Here is a 23,814-nt window from a genome sequence, read left to right as displayed (position 1 = left end):
GATCTAGGATAATCTTCAGTATAACAATACACTATGGGAACTATGTCCCTTATAGATATCTCCACATATTATAATTTAAATATAACCTAAAAATTCAATAGGTATACATGATAAACAAAAAATAATAATAAAAAAAGCTTTAAAAAAGCTGGCAACACGTAGGTCTGGAGAGAGCAGAAGGAGGGTAACATGAGAGACAAATGGAAGTGAGACATTACTTATCATTAATGGCTATTATAGCCAAGTGGTTAGAGTCACTGCCCAGCAGCCTTCAGCAGTTTCCAGCCTCGGGTTCAAGACCCACTCCCCACCACAATCGACATTTATCTAAATCCATCTAATTTTACTCTATTTAAAATTATAAAAAGAATATTTCTTATTTAGTTATTCCCACTTCCATTTCTCTCCTCATCCACCATCCACATATTATCTAAATGTTCCACTTCCTATTACCCCTAACCCTAGTATCGCATCACTGGCTCTTACTGACCCACCCCCTCTATAATATCTCTAACCTAATCATCCTCACATGGTTTGTGCAGGAATTGGAAATAAAATACTCCTAATTTTAGACGACCAGGGTTGAACTAAATACAGTAATATCACTTGTGCATGGCTCCAATAGACAGTAACTATCCCTAGTACTCTTGACTCTTAGCTGTATATATCCAGCATCATTATAAGTATGTATAGAGATCACTATTAGCAATCAACAATTAAGATATGCACAACCCCATTCTAGTGGATATAGTGCTCATATCTCACTATATAACCACCCGCCCTATCAGTTTACAATATCATACGTAAACCAATGAACTATATCCAGCCCAAAGACAACAATACTAAAAGGACCACCAGATGATTGTATTACAGCAAGATAAACTTATATGTTTTATTATTTAATTCATATATTATTCATTTCTATATTATCATTAAGACCTAGAGAAAAGAGAGACCCCAACGAGAAAATCCAAAATGCTTCTCTTTTACTTAATCTATTATATCTGTCCCCTCCCCTAGCTGTAGTGGGTATGTGTTCAATCCCCTGTAATGCTATGCCATCTAGGCTACCATCATGCTGTTCTTAATATGCGCTGACAGGCTATGTGTTCTTAACCCCTTCATTATATTTCACCTATGTTCTAAGAACCTGATATTAAGTTTTCTGGTGGTTCGTCCCACATATTGAACCCCACATCTACAGGTAATTAGATAGATAACATATGTTGAGTTACAGTCAATATGACCCTTAATCTCAAACTCGGTATTATAGGTAGTGGAACGAAAGTGTGTGCTATTATGTATTACGTGTTTGCATGTCATGCACTTTGGATGACCACACCTAAAACAGCCTTTTTTCAAGGGAAACTTGTCAAGCCATGTCTTATCGGTTTTCATAGCCGAAGGGGAACTCACATAGTGACTAGGGGTTAGATGACTCTGTAGATTTCTAGCCTTTTTAAAGACAATCTGTGGTTCCACCTCTAATAGAGGAGCCAACAGTTAGTCTGCCTTCAGAACTAACATATTCTTATTTAACAAATGCTTGATTTTCCTTGAGCTAGAATTGTATTTGGTTATAAATCTCAGTTGAGTGTTTTCCTTAGAGGGGATGGGACTGGTTTTCTTGGTGGTAAGTAGTGTCTTTCGGTCTTTCTTTCTAGCTTGTTCTCTTGCTTCCTTCAAGATTTCCTCAGGGTAATCTTGCTCTAGCCAGGTGCCGCTACCTTACCCTCTAATGAGAAGATCTGAGGCCAGCGTGTAAAGTCCTCTCTACTCCGGGAATAAGCGACTCCAACAGAGGAACATCCAGCGGCGTGCCGCCGCAGTCGGGCACTGCTTTTCTCCGGAGCACAACATCTACATCTCTGGTGACGGGGAGGTGAGCTATACAACTGCACCGATTCCTTTTTCTGGCAAGATTATTTTTCTAAACCGTGACCTATAGGAATACAGCATCAGCTGCTGCTGAATAGTTACAAGCAGCCAATAGGTTAATATTAGAACCGGATTTGGACATTCTAAATGGTACAGAGTTACTAACTTTCGGCTTCTAGATATAAAGTAACACTCCTTCTAATTAAGGGGCTTACTTAATAACGTTATTGGACATCATCAAATATAGCCACAGTAGTGGAAATACAAAGAGTGGAAACTTATATACCTTAATGGAGCTGGATATTAAGGACTGCCTTAATAGATACCTATAAAGTATTGCCTTTGGTAGCTCTTTGGGTGTTTTCATGTATGTGAAAAATTAATCAACAAATTAAGTTGTTAAAGTAATAAAATATTTAGCTCTTTTTATGTGCAATAAATTGTTTTTAGAAAATGTTATGCACTCTTCTATATATGTATATGCTGGTATAAGAGAATATCTGCAGGTATTTAGCGCTCTCTTTTTCAAAATATATATCTGGTACACACGTATAGTTCACTTCTAGCTATAAAGTGGGAGCAGCTTGATTTTATTAAGAGATAATCAGTATAGAGATAAAAAATCTCTTTTTTTTTTATTTGGGATATCTTTTTAATGGATTCATAACTATTGGTGCGCCCGGATTATTGTTCACTCACAGACGACTTAGGAGTGGCAGCAATTTCTCGTCCGAATTATCTGTGTGTGAACAAGGATTGTCTGTATTCTGCACAATATTGGTGTGAGGAGTCGGGTGGAGCTTCCTCAAACAGAGGAATTACCCAGACAGGATGAGGAGCCAGGGGTTGTGCGGACATTGAGGCGAGGCACGGAGGCCGAGCGTGACCATGCCGTTAGCGCAAGAATAGTGCAGCAGCATTTCAGGTATGCTTATGTCCTGAACACATTATCCAATTCTTTATGCTACTATTGTTTTTGGAAATGTTGTGAGTTTTAACATATGTGACTGTCATTTAGAGGAGTTAAAATAATATTTTGTTATGGCAGACATTTTGAAAACATGGTTGTTATTAATTGGTAATGTGTATCTGTTTTGAGTAGTATCATAACTTACTGTCAACTTCATACATCTGTAAATGGCCATTGAACAACAGTATTGTTGTGTGTTTACCACATATATTTTTGAGTCCTGCTCTTTTAAGTTTGGTCACCAAGAATTATTTTCTGATAACATAGAAATGCTAAAATTTTTGTTACTGTTCACATTTCCCATGCAAGGCTATGATTTTTTTTATTTTTATTTATTACAACCTACCCATCTGCACACACTAATACTACAATCTTGGATTGATTAGCTGAATCTAGAGATGAGCGGGTTCGGTTCCTCTGAATCCGAACCCGCCCGAACTTCAGGTTTTTTTACACGGGTCCGAGCAGGCTCGGATCTTCCCGCCTTGCTCGGCTAACCCGAGCGCGCCCGAACGTCATCATCATGCTGTCGGATTCTCGTGAGGCTCGGATTCTATCGCGAGACTCGGATTCTATATAAGGAGCCGCGCGTCGCCGCCATTTTCACACGTGCATTGAGAGTCATAGGGAGAGGACGTGGCTGGCGTCCTCTCCGTTTAGAGAAGAGACACAGTATTTTGGGGAGCATTATTAGGAGGAGTACTACTATACTGTATGCTACTATACTACTTGCTGAAGTGATATTTATAGATTAGATAGTGTGACTGTAAGTGTATTATCTGACTTGTGGGGGAGACACTGACAGTGGGGAGCAGTTAGAGTCTGAGAGCAGGACTCAGGAGCACATATAACGTACAGTGCACACTTTTGCTGCCAGAGTCAGTGCCACACTGCCATTGTTGTGACCACACTGACCACCAGTATAATAATATATTTTGTGATTGTCTGCTTAGGCCTCGGAGTACTAGTTGCAAGTTGCAACGTGACCTGAAGTGACCACCAGTTTAATAATCAATCACCACCAGTTTAATATATATATATATATATATATATAATTGTATATAATATATATATATATATATATATATATAATATTGTATACCACCTACCCGTGGTTTTTTTTTTCATTCTTCTTTATACATACTACTATAGTAGCTTACTGTAGCAGTCTGCGGTGCTGTGCTGACCTGACAGTGTCCAGCAGGTCCGTCATCAGTCATTACATAATAAATATATATAGTACCTGTCCGGCTGCAGTACTAGTGATATTATATTGATTTCATCTCATTATCAATAATTTATCATCCAGTCTAGACTCTATATTAGCAGCAGACACAGTACGTTAGTCCACGGCTGTAGCTACCTCTGTGTCGGCACTCGGCAGTCCATCCATAATTGTATACCACCTACCCGTGGTTTTTTTTTTTCTTTCTTCTTTGTACATACTACTATAGTATAGTAGCTTACTGTAGCAGTCTGCGGTGCTGCTGAGCTGACAGTGTCCAGCAGGTCCGTCATCAGTCATCATTACCTAATAAATATATTATCTACCTGTCCGGCTGCAGTACTAGTGATATTATATATACATACATATATATATATTGATTTCATCTCATTATCATCCAGTCTATATTAGCAGCAGACACAGTACGGTAGTCCACGGCTGTAGCTACCTCTGTGTCGGCACTCGGCAGTCCATCCATAATTGTATACCACCTACCCGTGGTTTTTTTTTTCTTTCTTCTTTGTACATACTACTATAGTATAGTAGCTTACTGTAGCAGTCTGCGGTGCTGCTGAGCTGACAGTGTCCAGCAGGTCCGTCATCAGTCATCATTACCTAATAAATATATTATCTACCTGTCCGGCTGCAGTACTAGTGATATTATATATACATACATATATATATTGATTTCATCTCATTATCAATCATCCAGTCTATATTAGCAGCAGACACAGTACGTTAGTCCACGGCTGTAGCTACCTCTGTGTCGGCACTCGGCAGTCCATCCATAATTGTATACCAACTACCCGTGGTTTTTTTTTTTTCTTTCTTCTTTGTACATACTACTATAGTATAGTAGCTTACTGTAGCAGTCTGCGGTGCTGCTGAGCTGACAGTGTCCAGCAGGTCCGTCATCAGTCATCATTACCTAATAAATATATTATCTACCTGTCCGGCTGCAGTACTAGTGATATTATATATACATACATATATATATATTGATTCCATCTCATTATCATCCAGTCTATATTAGCAGCAGACACAGTACGGTAGTCCACGGCTGTAGCTACCTCTGTGTCGGCACTCGGCAGTCCATCCATAAGTATATTAGTATCCATCCATCTCCATTGTTTACCTGAGGTGCCTTTTAGTTGTGCCTATTAAAATATGGAGAACAAAAATGTTGAGGTTCCAAAATTAGGGAAAGATCAAGATCCACTTCCACCTCGTGCTGAAGCTGCTGCCACTAGTCATGGCCGAGACGATGAAATGCCAGCAACGTCGTCTGCCAAGGCCGATGCCCAATGTCATAGTACAGAGCATGTCAAATCCAAAACACCAAATATCAGTAAAAAAAGGACTCTAAAACCTAAAATAAAATTGTCGGAGGAGAGGCGTAAACTTGCCAATATGCCATTTACCACACGGAGTGGCAAGGAACGGCTGAGGCCCTGGCCTATGTTCATGGCTAGTGGTTCAGCTTCACATGAGGATGGAAGCACTCAGCCTCTCGCTAGAAAACTGAAAAGACTCAAGCTGGCAAAAGCACCGCAAAGAACTGTGCGTTCTTCGAAATCCCAAATCCACAAGGAGAGTCCAATTGTGTCGGTTGCGATGCCTGACCTTCCCAACACTGGACGTGAAGAGCATGCGCCTTCCACCATTTGCACGCCCCCTGCAAGTGCTGGAAGGAGCACCCGCAGTCCAGTTCCTGATAGTCAGATTGAAGATGTCAGTGTTGAAGTACACCAGGATGAGGAGGATATGGGTGTTGCTGGCGCTGGGGAGGAAATTGACCAGGAGGATTCTGATGGTGAGGTGGTTTGTTTAAGTCAGGCACCCGGGGAGACACCTGTTGTCCGTGGGAGGAATATGGCCGTTGACATGCCTGGTGAAAATACCAAAAAAATCAGCTCTTCAGTGTGGAGGTATTTCAACAGAAAAGCGGACAACAGGTGTCAAGCCGTGTGTTGCCTTTGTCAAGCTGTAATAAGTAGGGGTAAGGACGTTAACCACCTCGGAACATCCTCCCTTATACGTCACCTGCAGCGCATTCATAATAAGTCAGTGACAAGTTCAAAAACTTTGGGTGACAGCGGAAGCAGTCCACTGACCAGTAAATCCCTTCCTCTTGTAACCAAGCTCACGCAAACCACCCCACCAACTCCCTCAGTGTCAATTTCCTCCTTCCCCAGGAATGCCAATAGTCCTGCAGGCCATGTCACTGGCAATTCTGACGATTCCTCTCCTGCCTGGGATTCCTCCGATGCATCCTTGCGTGTAACGCCTACTGCTGCTGGCGCTGCTGTTGTTGCTGCTGGGAGTCGATGGTCATCCCAGAGGGGAAGTCGGAAGACCACTTGTACTACTTCCAGTAAGCAATTGACTGTCCAACAGTCCTTTGCGAGGAAGATGAAATATCACAGCAGTCATCCAGCTGCAAAGCGGATAACTGAGGCCTTGACAACTATGTTGGTGTTAGACGTGCGTCCGGTATCCGCCGTTAGTTCACAGGGAACTACACAATTTCTTGAGGTAGTGTGCCCCCGTTACCAAATACCATCTAGGTTCCACTTCTCTAGGCAGGCGATACCGAAAATGTACACAGACCTCAGAAAAAGACTCACCAGTGTCCTAAAAAATGCAGCTGTACCCAATGTCCACTTAACCACGGACATGTGGAGCAGGGCAGGGTCAGGACTATATGACTGTGACAGCCCACTGGGTAGATGTATGGACTCCCGCCGCAAGAACAGCAGCGGCGGCACCAGTAGCAGCATCTCGCAAACGCCAACTCTTTCCTAGGCAGGCTACGCTTTGTATCACCGCTTTCCAGAATACGCACACAGCTGAAAACCTCTTACGGCAACTGAGGAAGATCATCGCGGAATGGCTTGCCCCAATTGGACTCTCCTGTGGATTTTTGGCATCGGACAACGCCAGCAATATTGTGTGTGCATTAAATATGGGCAAATTCCAGCACGTCCCATGTTTTGCACATACCTTGAATTTGGTGGTGCAGAATTTTTTTAAAAACGACAGGGGCGTGCAAGAGATGCTGTCGGTGGCCAGAAGAATTGCGGGACACTTTCGGCGTACAGGCACCACGTACAGAAGACTGGAGCACCACCAAAAACTACTGAACCTGCCCTGCCATCATCTGAAGCAAGAAGTGGTAACGAGGTGGAATTCAACCCTCTATATGCTTCAGAGGTTGGAGGAGCAGCAAAAGGCCATTCAAGCCTATACAATTGAGTACGATATAGGAGGTGGAATGCACCTGTCTCAAGCGCAGTGGAGAATGATTTCAACGTTGCGCAAGGTTCTGATGCCCTTTGAACTTGCCACACGTGAAGTCAGTTCAGACACTGCCAGCCTGAGTCAGGTCATTCCCCTCATCAGGCTTTTGCAGAAGAAGCTGGAGACATTGAAGGAGGAGCTAACACGGAGCGATTCCGCAAGGCATGTGGGACTTGTGGATGGAGCCCTTAATTCGCTTAACAAGGATTCACGGGTGGTCAATCTGTTGAAATCAGAGCACTACATTTTGACCACCGTGCTCGATCCTAGATTTAAAGCCTACCTTGGATCTCTCTTTCCGGCAGACACAAGTCTGCTGGGGTTGAAAGACCTGCTGGTGAGAAAATTGTCAAATCAAGCGGAACGCGACCTGTCAACATCTCCTCCTTCACATTCTCCCGCACTGGGGGTGCGAGGAAAAGGCTCAGAATTCCGAGCCCACCCGCTGGCGGTGATGCAGGGCAGTCTGGAGCGACTGCTGATGCTGACATCTGGTCCGGACTGAAGGACCTGACAACGATTACGGACATGTCGTCTACTGTCACTGCATATGATTCTCTCACCATTGAAAGAATGGTGGAGGATTATATGAGTGACCGCATCCAAGTAGGCACGTCACACAGTCCGTACTTATACTGGCAGGAAAAAGAGGCAATTTGGAGGCCCTTGCACAAACTGGCTTTATTCTACCTAAGTTGCCCTCCCACAAGTGTGTACTCCGAAAGAGTGTTTAGTGCCGCCGCTCACCTTGTCAGCAATCGGCGTACGAGGTTACATCCAGAAAATGTGGAGAAGATGATGTTCATTAAAATGAATTATAATCAATTCCTCCGTGGAGACATTGACCAGCAGCAATTGCCTCCACAAAGTACACAGGGAGCTGAGATGGTGGATTCCAGTGGGGACGAATTGATAATCTGTGAGGAGGGGGATGTACACGGTGATATATCGGAGGATGATGATGAGGTGGACATCTTGCCTCTGTAGAGCCAGTTTGTGCAAGGAGAGATTAATTGCTTCTTTTTTGGTGGGGGTCCAAACCAACCCGTCATTTCAGTCACAGTCGTGTGGCAGACCCTGTCACTGAAATGATGGGTTGGTTAAAGTGTGCATGTCCTGTTTATACAACATAAGGGTGGGTGGGAGGGCCCAAGGACAATTCCATCTTGCACCTCTTTTTTCTTTCATTTTTCTTTGCGTCATGTGCTGTTTGTGGAATGTTTTTTTGGAAGGGCCATCCTGCGTGACACTGCAGTGCCACTCCTAGATGGGCCCGGTGTTTGTGTCGGCCACTAGGGTCGCTTATCTTACTCACACAGCTACCTCATTGCGCCTCTTTTTTTCTTTGCGTCATGTGCTGTTTGGGGAGGGTTTTTTGGAAGGGCCATCCTGCGTGACACTGCAGTGCCACTCCTAGATGGGCACGGTGTTTGTGTCGGCCACTAGGGTCGCTTATCTTACTCACACAGCTACCTCATTGCGCCTCTTTTTTTCTTTGCGTCATGTGCTGTTTGGGGAGGGTTTTTTGGAAGGGCCATCCTGCGTGACACTGCAGTGCCACTCCTAGATGGGCCCGGTGTTTGTGTCGGCAACTAGGGTCGCTTATCTTACTCACACAGCTACCTCATTGCGCCTCTTTTTTTCTTTGCGTCATGTGCTGTTTGGGGAGGGTTTTTTGGAAGGGCCATCCTGCGTGACACTGCAGTGCCACTCCTAGATGGGCCCGGTGTTTGTGTCGGCCACTAGGGTCGCTTATCTTACTCACACAGCTACCTCATTGCGCCTCTTTTTTTTCTTTGCGTCATGTGCTGTTTGGGGAGGGTTTTTTGGAAGGGCCATCCTGCATGACACTGCAGTGCCACTCCTAGATGGGCACGGTGTTTGTGTCGGCCACTAGGGTCGCTTATCTTACTCACACAGCTACCTCATTGCGCCTCTTTTTTTCTTTGCGTCATGTGCTGTTTGGGGAGGGTTTTTTGGAAGGGCCATCCTGCGTGACACTGCAGTGCCACTCCTAGATGGGCCCGGTGTTTGTGTCGGCAACTAGGGTCGCTTATCTTACTCACACAGCTACCTCATTGCGCCTCTTTTTTTCTTTGCGTCATGTGCTGTTTGGGGAGTGTTTTTTGGAAGGGCCATCCTGCGTGACACTGCAGTGCCACTCCTAGATGGGCACGGTGTTTGTGTCGGCCACTAGGGTCGCTTAGCTTAGTCGTCCAGCGACCTAGGTGCAAATTTTAGGACTAAAAATAATATTGTGAGGTGTGAGGTATTCAGAATAGACTGAAAATGAGTGGAAATTATGGTTTTTGAGGTTAATAATACTTTGGGATCAAAATGACCCCCAAATTCTATGATTTAAGCTGTTTTTTAGTGTTTTTAAAAAAAACACCCGAATCCGACAAAAAAAATTCGGTGAGGTTTTGCCAAAACGCGGTCGAACCCAAAACACGGCCGCGGAACCGAACCCAAAACCAAAACACAAAACCCGAAAAATTTCAAGTGCACATCTCTAGCTGAATCATGCCTCCAAATGTGGTGAGTTTTCTATATATATTTATAGCAGTGAGTTTTTTAGCAGTGCGACAGCTGATAACAATCACTTATGCGTACGCAAGGGAGCCCACACCTCTGTTGATGTAGTTATATTAATAAAGTTTATCAAGACTGACACCATCACATTTTGGCCAATCAACATTTAGCACACAGTATAAATATTAGCCCTTCTTGATAAAATGCCATTGGCACCATGCGAGCTGCAGCATTCTCTATGAGGGAGCTGCGGCTCCTCACAGCTATTATAGACCACCGCGTAGGCTGCACGTGCCCATACATTCCTAACTCTAGGAACAGTGTGGCCTACGCGGCAGTCCACAGAGTACTGCGGGTGAGAGTCCGCACAAAGCGGACTATATTCCAACTTGAGCGGCGGTGGTCAGACTTCTGCCGCCATCAGCCAGCAAATCCGCCAACATGAGTAATCCGCAATAACACCTTTGTTTGTGTGAGTGTGCATTTTAGCATTTAAATGTTTAAAAATATTTGCTAACAATACTTATACTGTATGTTTAGAAACTGTGTGGGGGTAGGCCTTGCAGGGCACACTGGGGAACAGAGTGGGAGGGGCCCATGTGTAGGGGTGTGACCAGCCTCCACAGAGGTTTGACATAAGTTTACAGTGCATGGAGTAAATATATAAAGGAATTCCAGCAAGCAGGATCATCACAATGCGTCACATTAAAATGCAAATACTCTTGCGTAGTGTAACTAAACATATGTGTTAGGTATAATGAAAGTGGGCAAGCTGGATCCGGAAACCTATGGGGCCAGGAGGTAGGGCAATGCACAGTGGTACGCCACACAACTTCCGTGTACTCCAGTGGCACAGTACATTCCTGTGTGTGTGTGTGTGTGTGTGTGTGTGTGTGTGTGTGTGTGCAATTTAGAATAGAGGAAAAACTGAAATGCAAAATTTAGTGGAAAAAAAACAAACATTTCACACCAACATACAAAGCTCTTTTTATTGTAAAAAAAGGAACATGACAAATAACACAATGGGACCATATGCCTAAAACATTTACACCACTACAAATGTTTTTTTTATTTAAAAAGAAAACAAATAACAAATTGTGTCTTTCTATCTTTTTAGGCACAGCCAAAGGCAACAACACCAGGAGGAAGAGGAAGAAGCTTCCCCCCCCTTCACCACCCTGACCCCTATCACACCTCCTCATCCTCATCTGAACCCCCCTCACCCTCTCAAAAACCCACCTTCCCATCAATCACCATCCTCCTCTTCCTCCTCCTCCTCCTCCTCTCAAAACTCCTCCCCACCTCAACAACCCACACCCCTCAATCAGCAGCCTTCTCTTCCTCCTCTCCCTCCTCCCCCTCTCAACCCCCCTCCTCCCCTCAATCTTACCCCCTCTCAATCCCCCTCAACCTCTCAATCTTACCCCCTCTCAATCTCCCTCACCCTCTCAATCTAACCTACCTCTCAACCCCCCTCACCCTCTCAATCTGATCACCCCTCTCAAACCCCCATCCAACCTCCATCCCCCTTTCAAGACCCTTTCCCCACCCAACCTCCTTCCCCCATCCAAAATTCCATCCCCTTTCAACCATCTTCCCCATCCAACCTCCCACCCCCTTTCAACCCCCTTCCCCCATCACAAGCGACCGCGGAGAGTGGGCAACAGAGGCCCCTGAGGAGGTGGAGGGTGCTGTTCATCCGTCGGGGGAGAGTAAGTAATTTCTACCACAGAAATGTATTTGTAAGCTGTTTGTAATTTAGATGCAGGTACATGTGTTTTCAAACTGTGACCCTGCAAATGCTGTTCTGAAACACATACCAACATTCCCTTTCTCAGCTTATGTATTAAGGCCTGCTATCACTGAGTCAGGACATGCTTGGATATGTAGTTCACCAACAGATGTAGAGACGTAGTCTTCTGAGGCTAGGCCTACACCCGAAATGGTGAGCCCTGGCCACTCCAGATGTGGCTGAAGTACACATCCAAGCATGGCCTGCTCCAGTTTTAGCATGGCTATTTTTTTATTACATTGCAGGCCATGCTGGTATGTATAGTTCATCAACAGCTGGAAGGCAAAACGATCGACATCCCTGACGTAGCTAGTGACCGGTTTAAGTGTGCTTTGTGCCTTGCTTGTATAGTGCCTAATGTGTTTAAGTAATTTTGTATTCTTTATATTCATTACAGATTCTGCAGTTGGAGATCCCAAAGTGGGAATACCCCATATATTGCAAAAAATGGAGCACCACTGTGGGACCTCCTGGAAGGAATTCAGGCTTTAAAAGCCCTATATAAATATTTTATTTTTGAAAATTAAAAAAAAAAAAGTTTAAAGCATGTTTACAAAATAAAAATGTTGAGCCCAAAATTGGTATGTTGTGTTGTTCAAAAAGGAAGTAACATATGTAGAGGTGTTTCATGACGTTTACAGGGTAAAAATGAAGAGAGTGAGAAATGAGTAGTTGATCAACTACTAACAAACACTTAAAAAAAAGGCTGTGACATGACAGTTAGGAGCTGATTGTTTGGTACTTTAGCACTCCCCATTTTAACACACATTAACATCAAGCATATATGGTAAACTGTGTTATGTACATTATGTAACTCAAGGATTTATACACATTAAATTCTGAGTTATTGAGCAAATAGGCCTACAAATATTTCTCAAATATATATTGTAATCCTTAATTGATGATTGTTATTGTGCAATTAGGTGAAACTCCTCTTTTTGTAGATTTGAACACTTAATTGGACAATCACATTACAAATCCTTAGCCTAATTGGATTCTTTATTCAGAAAGGGATACGATAAAGTATGTAGGGGGGAAAAAACAAGCACTGTGCGAATATTTGCAAAATAACATGAGCATGTGCACTCATGCGAAAGCATTGCACATATGCGACGGGATATGTGTTGCTAGAGATGCATATGGCAGTCATACGAACGGATCGCTACCATGCGATGATACATAATACACACCTACTTTGTGCATTGTTGCATGGACTTTTGCAGTAGTGCGTGGTGGGCGTTTGTTTGCATTTGTGCGATCTGTTCGCTGCTGTGCGAACGCTGCTTGCGTGCGAACCAAATTGCGAACAACTAGAAATGAGGGCCACTATCCAGCTGTTAGCATACATCCCAACATTCTTTATAAATCAAAGAAAAGTTTCTTATAATGGTGCACAATAGAGAGGTAAAGTCAATTTTAAAATATACCTTTTAGTAGTTTTATTAAAATACTTAACTTTTGTGAAAATATAAAAAATAAGAAAGTGACAGTGTATAGAAAAGTGATAGTTTCTTTAAAAACCCACGGTCTCTTCACATGTATATACTATATTTAATTTTTTATGTAATCAATGATAATAACCATGATAATTATGAATTGTCTGATTAATTAAAGTTGAAAGATCTAATAATGAACTTTTATGATGTTATTGTTGTCAGTGTCATTTGTTTAAACAATGCTTTTGATGGTTCATAGTGTCCACAGTTGCTACTATTTAAATCTTTAGATTTTATTATCCTGGTTAGAAAAATACATTAATCTATAACCAATGTAATATTGATACAGTGTTACTATGTCCATATGTACTCACAAATTCAATGGTCTCAATGTAGAGAATGACATCCGTTAAATCATATAGTAGTAATAATAATAAGTATCATGTAACCACTATCCTACTGTATTAAAGACAGTCATTGGTGCTATTAAAAATATGGACAAGTGGTACCGACATTCTGCTGCTGGCTACCACTCCTTAATTAACCTGCAGTGTTGGTTTATTGGGCATATCGAAAATAATCATCTGATGAATAACTCTAATATTCTGTGCGATTGTTTACTTGTGATTCTGTGAGGAAACCTGCAAAACATGTACTGTATGGGGTCCTGAGGACCGAGTTTGAGAACCTGTGCTCTATATCTTGTGCAGCTGTGTCTAAAATGTAACTCTCCATTCATGACATACTAATTATACAGTAAGTCCTTAAATTAATATATCCAAAATATTATTTAATATCTCAGGCAGGGGTTCCTGTTGTTGTTGTTACCCTGAACGTATGAATTGTAAACAGATTAACTTAGGATGTCCTTTTGTAAGTATGTATCTTTGTCCCAGTTTATTGAGAATCTCATCACACAATTATTTTTAGTGGGTTGTTACCTATAAAGTACTAGTACTATCCATATTATATTGGTCATTAGGATGTACTGCCAGATCTAATAGCGGCCCAGCTTGATAATTAAGCTGTGTATAGCGTGACCAGGGTTGGACCGGCCCACAGGGGTACAGGGGAAACCCCCAGTGGGCCCCACTCCCTCCTCCTCTGGGGATCAGATTCCACACTGTGCACTTGAATTATATATTAAACATATGTTACATTATACTGCAGAGGACTATGTTGTATTCATTACAAAGCATTGCTGTTAGTAATCTTGTACATTATTGTGCAGCGCTAGCAGTATTTACTATATCTATATATATATATATATATATATTTATCAAGGGCCTCAGACTATACACTCGCTAATGGTTAGCCAAGCCTCTGTGGTAGCTGACCATGCCCCCTCTGGAGACTGGCCAAACCCCTAAATATGGGCCCCTACTACTGCATTCCCCCAGTGGGCCCTTCATGCCCCAGTCTGAAACTCAGTGCGACGTCCATTCACTGTCATCCATGCTGTGTCTTAAGTATACATGGGCTGTTTGTACTAGTACTAATTGCACACCGTTGGCTAATAACTATGCAATGTTGCCCAGAATGTAGGACCTGTAACAGCCCAGATGGGTGAATGTATAATGATGTCAGTGCTTCCCGAGTGCAGTATTACATAGCGTATCATTTTAGTGAACACTGTCCTTGCTCATATTAACTAGGTATCAGCCAAAATTGTAATATGACTAATATCATCAGTTGTACTGTACTAGAGATATGATGGCCTGGCTGGGTAACAATACAGTGAATTGGGTGGTTCCCGGATACAGCAGTTCTTGCACCACAATTCCAGTGGAAGGAGAATGTCCATCCCACTGCCTGCTGAACCTTGTTTTTTATATTAGCAGTAACAATAAATGGATCTCACTGCTATATCTCTCACGTGAGACAGACCAGCTGGTAATGCAGTGGAGCAGGTCATTCCTGAATACCACAGCTACTAGGTTACAGTTGTGGAGACTATTTCTGCTAATGCCCGCCAGGCTCCATCTACTCTGTACCAGCAGATTCTAAAGAAATTATTAGACTAACATGTTTCACATATGACACGTATTAATGACAATGTTATTAAATTAGAACACACATGGAGAATGTGATAACACTGATGCGCATTTCACAAATAGCTTTTTCAAGCCTGAACCCAATTGCATCCACTTGTATGGATAGAAAAGTAAGTATAACCAATCGTTATTTTGAGTCACATGGTTCATAGATCCAGATGAATGTTTGTCATGTTCCGGGATTGTTTCCTAATCACATGGTGTAATTGGACCAATCAGGTCCCCAAAATTACGTACACTATAATAAAAGTTCCGGCTCGGATTCCCTTCCTTCTATAACGGGCATTATTTGCACGGTCATGTGATCAATCTCCACCGATTACTAAGTTTCTAATATATCAATGTCATTATTTTATTGTAGTAAGTATTAATTCATAAACATGAGATGTTTATTAAGAAAAATATATTGAGTATCTTCGCTGAACCAAAATTTCATACTGTGAAAAAAAGTATAATGTTATATAACAGTTAGAATGCACTTTCCAACTCTTAATAGTAGATGAAATTTACTATCCTCTAAATACATAAAATTGAGTTAATAAACATGCATTACAATAACGGTTATACATGTGTGATCTCAACAAGTATTTAACTACTGAATATATTGCTTTGGATATCTTCAGTGCTTAAAGTGATCCCGGAGAGGTGGTGGAACTCATTTACCACGCCACCTTCCCGCCCCCCTCCCATCACATTAAACGGAGCCAAGGCCAGTGCTAGTGTTTTTGGACCATTGAATCAAGTTGTGACATAGCAACGTTTTTGGGTATAATTACACCTTCACCTTAGCAGAGGTTTAATTATGCCCCAAAATGTTGGGATGCCACCACTTTTTTAATACACATGAAAATGATTTAGAAGTCTCTGAGTGCTGCCGCCTATTTCAATTGTAACATAGAGATATTTTATATATATATATATATATATATATATAAAGGAAAAGGGGGGATGCTGCTAATGGGGCATCAGCTGAATCCTTCAATACATACAGGAATGGTGCTTCCCTGAAAAAAATGTAGGAAAAGGGGGGATGAGGGATGTACAGCGACCACGGTGTCTATTAATAAAGTATAAAATTGCCAATTATAATAAAAATTATTTATTAACATAAAAGTTGTACATCGAAGAAACACATAAAAATGGGACAACAAGGGGGACCCCTTGAAGAAGTCTTATGAGACGAAACGTGTTGGGAAACCTGTACCTACCTCATTTAAGATAAGGAAAATCTCTTTTATTTGTTCTTATTGTGGTTTTATAGGTTCATTTAAGTGCTTTTAGTTCAGCTGTGTACGTATTGTTGTCCCATTTTTATGTGTTTCTTCTATGTACAACTTTTATGTTAATAACTTTTTTTATTATAATTGGCAATTTTATACTTTATTAATAGACACCGTGGTCGCTATACATCCCTCATCCCCCCTTTTCCTACATTTTTTTCAGGGAATCACCACCCCTGTATGTATTGAGGGATTCAGCTGATGCCCCATTAGCAGCATTGGGGAGTGCCATATAAGTTTGCCTTTTTATACAACATATCTGGTATATCACATGTGGCGCAGTATTAATCTTTGTTTTTACATATATATATATATATATATATATATATATATATGAGATATATTGGATCTTGCTTTCGATCCACGGAGGGCACCGCAGCAAGTAAAGATACCCCTACTAGTGAGTGCCGAACCATAACTGAAACATAATATATATATATATATATATATATATATATATATATATAAAGCAGGAGAGACCGGCACTAATATTAAGCTTTTGCATGTACCTTGGTGCCCTCCATGGAATTATACTTAATGGCGGCACTCCATGGATTTCAAAGAAGTATGCACATACGCAGAGATAGCTTTTCAACATTTCAGATCCTTTAATATTGCATCTTTTGACAAAAGATGCAATATTGAAAATGCTATATTAAAGCATCTGAAATGTAAACTATTTCTGTGTATCAGCATACTTTTTTGAAATCCGTGGAGTGCAGCCGATAAGTAAAGGAGTATACAGTATTTAGCAATATCTCCATAATCATAACCCGGCCCTAACCCTATTACCTAAACCCAAACTGATAATTCAACCTTAATATTCTATCCTTGATACCCTAACCCCATCCCCCAAACTAACCCTAATACCCTAACTCAAACCACTAGAATAACCCTAATAACCAATCCGTAATATCCTAACCCAATCCAGTTAACTAGCCCTATTACCCTAAGCAATCCCGAATACTCTAGTCCCTAACCATAAACGGCAGACTAGATAGGCCATATGGCTCTTATTCAGAGGAAAATATTCTTTGGTGCCTCACTAACTCACATTTATCAGCCAGTTGCTGTGGAACTTGGAAGATGCCACCTCCCCACACTTTTTAACATTTCACTTGAGGGGCTGGATACTGGGGGAGGGGGGGTGAAGGTGAGGGGTGCGCTGAAGATTTGCCTACGGTGCTGTGAAACCTTGCACCGGCCCTGGTCGCGGCAACGTGTACAGTTTACACTGTTGCCTGGTTACCACTATGGAGCCGCTGTACTGCCTTCCCGGCCCTCCTCGCGGGGTGCTGTGGATAAAAGGCATAGTAGTCAAAACAACAAGGAGGACAATAATACATGTTAAAATCTAAAATTTAACAGTCAGCCCTGGAATGCATGAAAACCAGGGATGGTAACAATATTGACTAAAAAATGCCTAAGACATATTACTTTACATGGACTGCAATTGCACTGCTGTAAAGGGCATCTGTAATAAAGACATACTGCATATAGTAAAATAAAAAAGTAGTACTGACATACAATCCCAATAATAAAAATACATTTTTGTACTGAGTCATTATCCATACGAGTATATGTCTTGATGGAATTATTAGAAGATGTTGGGTCGAACGTTGATGTACTCATTTTCATCAAAAATTGTTTCGTAGGGGGAATCTTGCACCTGAGGAGTGGAATTCTGAAAATTTTCCTGGAACCTGAGCTTCCTTGAAAATCTATATAACTCTATGTTCCAGTTCAGGTCATTATGTTGATTCGTGGGGACGAATTACAGTCCTTTATTCAGTATGGTTAATGACTCAGTACAAAAATGTATTCAAGCACAACCAACTCAACATCGTAATCTTAGCTGCCAGGAACACACGGCACTACAAAACCTGTCAACTTACCGCAATATTGTGGTGCGCCCCACCGATAAGGAGGGGAATTCAAGAACTTGCGGATTACATGTCTGAAATTTTGCAACAACTGGCTGACACTACCATTTACCAGAAGCTACCAGGGGATCTGACATCTACGTATCAATTTAAATTACATGACATTCTGCTGGAGGCTAAGCAACAAGGACAACTGGATGACAAATGACAATCGACCATTTGCTCCCAAACACTAGAAAACTAACAAAACCTGTCGTTCATACAGATTGGTTAAACACAAATTTAATCAACTTGGATGAACGACTATTTTTGTCCATTTTGCAGTTTTTGCCATTTGCTCTCATCCATTACCAAATTTTAATTCCAACCAGCTAAATCTGGTAGATTGGTAGATTATCTGACAGATAATTGTAGAGTGCGTACCTAGGCTATCAGCATTCGGAGTCTTACCTCAGGTTCTAGTCCCTGCGGCCTTTCTGTTAGCTGGCTGGTGTGGCTGCTGCGGATTGAAGCTGTGGCAGGGAGGTCCTCCGGTGCGGCTGCCGGGCATCTGGAGGCCGGGGTCCGGGTCCTGGGGAGCAGAGTATGGCAGCTGGAGGCGTCTGTTTCCCAGTGTCCAGTTGCTGGTGTGCGGCATCTGGGAGGCTGAGGCCAGAGGTAGTGGCTGTGTACTGGTTCCACATGTGTCCTCTGAGCAGGGAGCTGCCATGTTGGAGACCAAGCCAATAGGTATCCCAATTAGTACGAAATTATATCATCAAACCGTCCTTAGGCGCCACAGAAAATCCACACATAGAACATATGTTCCAGAGCACGTCTGCAGTGCTTAATCTTCCTCCAACATGCAAATGAAAAAGAGAGCACACAATAGTGTAACACCGTCACAACCACTATATATTATATGGAATATTTCAAATGGGATCCGTACCATGTATAAAGTCTACCCTTTGTAGACAAATGGCGCATGTATTGATATAGATGAACTCTTTCAAAAGTTTTTCACTTCTTCTTACATACGTCTCCACAACGTTGAATAATCATAAAAATAGTAAAAACAGATAATAGTGTAATACTGTTTATTGGCATAAAACATAAAAGTAGAGGAGTAGCTGGACTCTCACCATAAGATAGCGGATATAAGGCAGTTTGTAAATAAAACCAGGCGTCCCCAGCACCTTAAACCTCCGTCTCTGGATCCTTCCCAGACTCCCCAAAACGTCCACACAAGTCAGCCAACGCGTTTCAATACTTTGCAGTATCTTTCTCAAGGCATACAAATCATCTATCTGGGTTGTCTATATATACCCCTCTCAATATTGTGTAAAATGGATAATTTAAAAAACCTATTTCCAGACATGGATTCACTGACCACTAATTCCTATGACATTCTCCTAACAGTAAGTTCATTCCTAATGTCCATTTCGACTCTTCCACTTTGTTTCAGATGACCTGTGTTGGCGCCAAACCGTTCTCCCGTCTTTTTACTCCGGAAGTCACCTGACTTCCGCATTTGCGTTCCACCATCTTAACTTCCGGTGACGTCACTTCCGGTGAAATACCGTTTGTGCGTTCCAACTTCGGGACTTTCATTTCGAGTGTCTCCGGACCTCCCACACACTTATGTATATATATAGAGGGATAGCATCCTTTGATTATTTGTGGTTTAGCGTGGTCATCTTAATGTGGATTTGGTCTGGACGTTATTCACATAAAGTAAAAACGGAAAAGATATAAATCATTAAAAACAATTAAAAACGTATATTAAAAACGTATATTAAAACAGATATGGTAATTATAAAAAATTATAAAAACCACTTAATTTCGAAATCTTTATTGATACCCATAGGAGACAATGTGTTGAAGTGATATATCATATTCATCTCACACTTTGCTAATTTGGTAGCAATAAGACCCCCCCTTGCGTCTGAAATTACTTTTCTTAAAACATAAAAAATTTTGATACCATTAATATCACAATTATGTACATCCTTAAAGTGCCTTGATAGTGCATGTGTATCAAGGCCTTTCTGGATGTTCCTAAGATGCTCTCCTAGTCGTACTTTGAATGCCCTACTTGTTCTCCCTATATAAAATTTACTGCATTGGCATTCAATAGCATATATCACATTGAAGGAGTGACACGTTAAAAAGTCAATGATTTTATGTTTTTTCCCATTGATCTCTATTTCGGTCAATTTGTTCCCAAAGGAATTGGGGACCTGTTTACAGCCATTACAACTCCCACACCTAAAAAAGCCTTTGGATAAAACATTCCCTTTATTGGGTGAAGATGGACAGAGACTCCTAACTAATTTAGTCCTTAAGTTCGGAGCTCTCCTAAAAATACAATTGGGATTATCTGGTAACTCTTTACCTATAATTGGATCCTTCTTAAGGATCTTCCAATGTTTTTTAATGACTTTTTTAACCTGATGATGCTGTGAAGTGTAGTTGGTAATAAAAGACCACTTAAAACCATCCTCTTTGTTATTATTCTTCTTTTCCACTTTTTTTAATAAGTCATTCCTTTCCATGGAATCTACTTTATTGAGGGAATCTTTTATCGTGTTTTCATCATATCCACTATTCCTAAAATTGGATGACATTTCCTCAGCTTGAGATAAAAAGATATCCCTGTCCGTGCAATTTCTTTTTACCCTCTTAAATTGACTTATGGGTATTGTTTCCAACCACCTTTTATGGTGACAACTTTCGACATCTATATATGTACTAGAGTCAGTGGGTTTCACATAATTCTTTGTTTTCACCGTTCCATCTTCAATATATATAGTCAAATCCAAAAAGTTAACTGTTAGTTGACTTTTTTCGAAGGTGAGGACAATGTTGGAATCATTGGTATTTAAATACACACAAAATTCCTCCAACTCCTCCGTATTACCTGCCCAAACAAAAATAATATCGTCTATGTACCTTCGCCAGGACACCAGGTTCGCCCCAAAGGGATTGTTATCCCAAACTTTCTCAGCTTCCCATGCGTCCATAAATATGTTTGCATAGCTTGGGGCGAACCTGGTGCCCATGGCTGTCCCCCGTTTTTGGACAAAAAAATCCCCCTTAAAGGTGAAATAGTTATTAAATAGTATGAATTCGATTCCCTCAATCAAAAATGCCTGAAGATTTGAGTCAAGAGTTGACGTCCTTAATTTCCTTTTCACTGCTTCAATCCCCTGGCCGTGATCAATTATAGTATAAAGCGAACAAACGTCCGCTGTAATAATGTGATCGTTTTCTTTCCACTGTATGCTATCTAAAAATTGAAGGGCCTCCGTGGTATCCCTTAAATGAGATCTATTTGTTACCACAAGGGGTTGTAAATAAAAATCAATGAATTGGGAGAGGTTTGCAGATAAGAACTCAACTCCGGAGACAATTGGTCTCCCCGGGGGTTGAAGTGGGTTCTTGTGTACTTTGGGGAGAATGTATATAGTGGGGATCTTGGGGTCTTCTATACACAAAAATTCTGACTCTTTTTTAGTTATTACACCCTTTTTCTCATATGAGTCTATTATCCCCTTCAGAGTCAAAGCCATCTTTTTTGTGGGATCACCTCTCGCTTTCCTGTATGTGTCCTTATCTTCTAACAATTGATAAATGATGGCTTCATAATCCTTTATGTCAAACAATACAATTCCTCCCCCCTTATCCGCCGGTTTTATGACCAATCCCTTATTTGTGGTTAGATCTTTAAGGGCCTTCCTCTCCTTAAAACTTAAATTACTTGTGATATGACCTGTATCCAATTTCTGTAGGTCATCTATCACCAGGGAACCAAAAGATTCTATGAAACACCCCTTTAGATGAGAAGGGAAAAAAGTCGATCTAGGTCTAAAGGGAGTGGTCTCAGCTAGTTCCTGGACTATCTCATCACTGGCCTTTAGACTAAAAAACTTCTTTAAGGTGAGCTTTCTCACAAATTTTTGCACATCCACAAAAATGCCAAACTGGTCTACCCTTGTGGAAGGACAAAATTTGAGACCTTTCTCTAGAAGCGATCTCTCAGCTTCTAACAAAACATGTGTGCTTAGATTAAATATCTTTGTCCCCTTCTTTTCATCTTTTTTTGATTCTGAGGATGTGCCTTTTTTTCTCCTAAAACTCTTCTTTTTCTTTTTCTTTTTCCCTTGTTTTTTACCCCCTCTTTTCCCTCTTTTCTTATAGGTTATCTCCATTTTTGACTCCTCCCACCTCTCTCTAAAAAAGGGGTTTGGGGTACATCTCTATCCAATCCAGTGTACCTATTCCATGTTCTGACAGGGGTCCTCTCTTGTCTGACTCTAAAATTGGAGTCATTTCCCCTATATTCTCGTGATCTCCACTCTTTCCGTTCTGGTGTATGATTCTCATACCTGTTGGAATGATATTGATTCCCCTTATAATATTCGTGATTACGTGCATTATTTCTATAACCCTTCTTTATATATGGTCTATCCTGATATTGTCGTTTATTTATTCTTTGTTCTGTATTTTCATAGGTTTTTTCATAGGTTTTTTGTTGTTGATCACCCGTCCCCTCACCTCCCTGTGGTTTCTGTAAACATCCTCTCTCTCCTCCCATATTCACTCCCAATTTGTCTGTTTTAAATTTTTTTACCTTTCTATCAATTAAAATGTTCCGCTCTTTCCACTCTATTAATGATAACTATTTCCCGTTCCTTGAATTCGGGTATGTTAATGAAGGGTTGTATTTTGTTCTTAGATTCACAGATTTCTATGTCCAATGTTTTTAACTCTTTGCGCCTTTCCTCAATTATGAGGGCCATAAGTTCAAAGGAACAGTTGAACAAAATGGTTTCCCATTGTTTATTAAAAGACTCTGTGCTGGTCAGAAAACTAACCTTCTTAATAATTTGAAGGCCTCTTGGGATTAATTTAGAGGCCAAATACCTCTCTAAAGTGGCCACCTCCCACCAAATTCTATTTTCTTTTAGGAGATTTTTTTCCAATTTTGTCATGATGTCATCTAAACTGATATCTTGAATATTCGTCTCCTCACAGGGACTATTGAACAATGTGTCCAATCTTTTTGTCCTATCGTCCCGTGATTTGAACATGGTTAATCTGCTGCAATAACAATATCTTCAATAGGCGAAAAATGTAACAATTTAAACAAAAAGAAGATACCTATATGCGCTGATAGGCAGCCTGAAAGGACTATTCTATGATAAAGGGATGTCACCTTGCATCCAAAATAGACAAATAGTACGAAATTATATCATCAAACCGTCCTTAGGCGCCACAGAAAATCCACACATAGAACATATGTTCCAGAGCACGTCTGCAGTGCTTAATCTTCCTCCAACATGCAAATGAAAAAGAGAGCACACAATAGTGTAACACCGTCACATCCACTATATATTATATGGAATATTTCAAATGGGATCCGTACCATGTATAAAGTCTACCCTTTGTAGACAAATGGCGCATGTATTGATATAGATGAACT

This window comes from Pseudophryne corroboree, chromosome 4 (genome assembly GCF_028390025.1).
Source record: "Pseudophryne corroboree isolate aPseCor3 chromosome 4, aPseCor3.hap2, whole genome shotgun sequence".
Lineage (NCBI taxonomy): Eukaryota > Metazoa > Chordata > Amphibia > Anura > Myobatrachidae > Pseudophryne > Pseudophryne corroboree.
This window is presented reverse-complemented; position numbering follows the sequence as displayed.